The sequence below is a fragment of the Equus quagga genome, chromosome 4 (genome assembly GCF_021613505.1).
Source record: "Equus quagga isolate Etosha38 chromosome 4, UCLA_HA_Equagga_1.0, whole genome shotgun sequence".
NCBI lineage: Eukaryota > Metazoa > Chordata > Mammalia > Perissodactyla > Equidae > Equus > Equus quagga.
The window spans coordinates 87795059-87797258 of NC_060270.1; the positions used below are offsets into that span (position 1 = coordinate 87795059).

Below are 2200 nucleotides of genomic sequence, written 5' to 3' on the forward strand. Positions count from 1 at the left end.
AGGTCATAAACTAAAATCTAAGTTTCCTATAAAAAGAGTAAAGATAAATTAATATTTTCTCTGTTCTATTGTTGGCATATCTTATAAGTTATATAGAATTTTTTTGAGATGCTGTCTTCAGAAACTTTTATTTTTCCAGTATCAACATTTGAAGTGTTTTCCATTTGTGTAAGATAACAATATATAGAATATCTCAAAAGCACTCCATTCGGACTCCTTCTATCCTTTGGGTATTGTTGTTGTTTTTAAACACTAGCTATTCAAGTGTGCACACACAAAGCTAGCAGACCTACACGCACACACACATACACATTTTCTCTCTCATACTTCCCTTTGACTGCTCTGAAAATGGTCAGAACAGGATCATAATGCACAAATCTTTCTCTGAATGTTTCCTTATGTTAGATCAGTTCCTTCTGAGTTCTGTGCTTGCCAATGCTAAATTTCCTGCCAGGGCAGTAGTCTATTTTTAACATTTTGGGGGCTTATTCTTTGTTTCAAATCTAACAGGCATATTCTGTGGAGTAAAAGAGAGAAAGCTGACTGGGTACACTTGAAATCAGGATCATCAGGATTTGCAATTTCTGTTGAATTAAAGATATGAATGAGAAAGACCAATTAGAATACTTAAAAGATCATTTGTCACCCCTTAATCTTCATGTATTTTTTACTCATCATTTTCTTTGACTAAAATTATTAGAATCTTTGTCATATTCATCTCAAGGCCAAATGGGAACAGTAGTGTTCATTTTATATTTTCAATATTTTGGAGTATTTTAACATGTCACCCTAGATTATAGGTGGTAAGTAACTATTTTAATAGAGAAAGTTTTAGTTTGTGGCATATTCAGCATCATATCATCTCAGTGTCATAACTCTGACTAATTCCATATTTCATATACAAATGAAGACTGAGGGATTTATTTCTGTTATTTAATAGCATTTGTTTAATTCGGAGATTAATATATCATCTTCAACGCTGAACCAGAGGCCCTCTGAAACATCAGACCCAAAAAATTGGACACGGCCTATCAGCCCAAAAGAACGTGTTGCCAATTATCTTCATGTTTATTTAAATATTTAGCTCTAAAGGAAGCAATCATTCCTTTATACTTCTTTAAATTTAGTATTGACATTTTTATTTTGGGAAAGGAGGTCTTTTTTTTTGACATGGATACAGGAAAAGAAAACTCTCCAATAAAAATATTGTCTAAAAAGTTTGTTTTGTCTGCATGATTTACTAAATATGTACAATTTCAATTCACAGCGAAGGTAACAAAGATTTAAACAGCCAACATCACAAATGTCTCAAGTTCTAAAAAAAATCACTGTGCACAGTTTAACAATTTAATTGAATAAAAACCAAAGCTAAGCCTTCAGTCTGAATCTTTTTTATGATGGGCACAAGCCATGTATTTTCTTCATCTTTGTTACACGATGCATATTTCAGTGACTAAACGCCCCTTCCCACTTTAGTATATTAGGTTATGTCAGTACATACTTAAGAGAGACATAAATTGCCTCTTGGTACACCTATATGATTTGTGATGTGTTCACATATATGTCATAATATTTATTAATATATAAAATGATCAGATGAGTCACCTGTGATTTTTTTTATGTCTTCAAATGTAGGAATGTTTTGTTGTATGTATAAAATTTTTTAAATTTATGGGAGTGCTATTTAAAGTGATAACAATTTGACCAGTGTCCCCTTGATGTAAGACGTCTAGAAAGAACTATTCTGCACTTGAAATATAGAGATTTCACATCTCTACCCAATTCAGGTTTGCAAAGTTCGATATTATACGAATCTGAATGTTGTGGTCATTCTGATATAATGATCAAATGAATGAACCAATTAGTCATTAGAAACAAATGTCACTGAATACAGAATAGTTGAGTTACAGTTAAGGAGGGAGCCATAACTTTGGCTAACTCTATAAAATCTATAATAAGGTTGTTTTCACATATATTTTTTTCCCACGTAAATTCTTTGGTGTTTCCCTCCCTCTTTTTTTAGTGCTGTGATTGATGAACATGCAATGTGAGATTCAAATAATTGCACCAAGCATGTTTATTTGAATAATTGCCCCATTGCACAGTCAAATAAATCTGCTGAGTGTGTTTGTTTGAATGTTTTTACATGTACATGGGAGCACATACTCAAATAAATGCAGCTGTGTTTATTACAATGTGT

The 2200-nt window shown here is 32.1% G+C and overlaps 1 protein-coding gene across 3 annotated transcripts in view; it reads right to left on the reverse strand.

The window, feature by feature from the left end:
- Positions 1-1044: 1044 nt before the first annotated feature.
- ZEB2 (zinc finger E-box binding homeobox 2) overlaps positions 1045-2200 on the reverse strand; it is a 134182-nt gene continuing 133026 nt past the window's right edge. For all 3 annotated transcript variants that reach the window (XM_046658327.1, XM_046658325.1, XM_046658326.1), the window contains one exon: positions 1045-2200. This exon is cut by the window's right edge and continues 4353 nt beyond it. The gene's annotated coding sequence lies outside the window, so the exon portion shown is untranslated.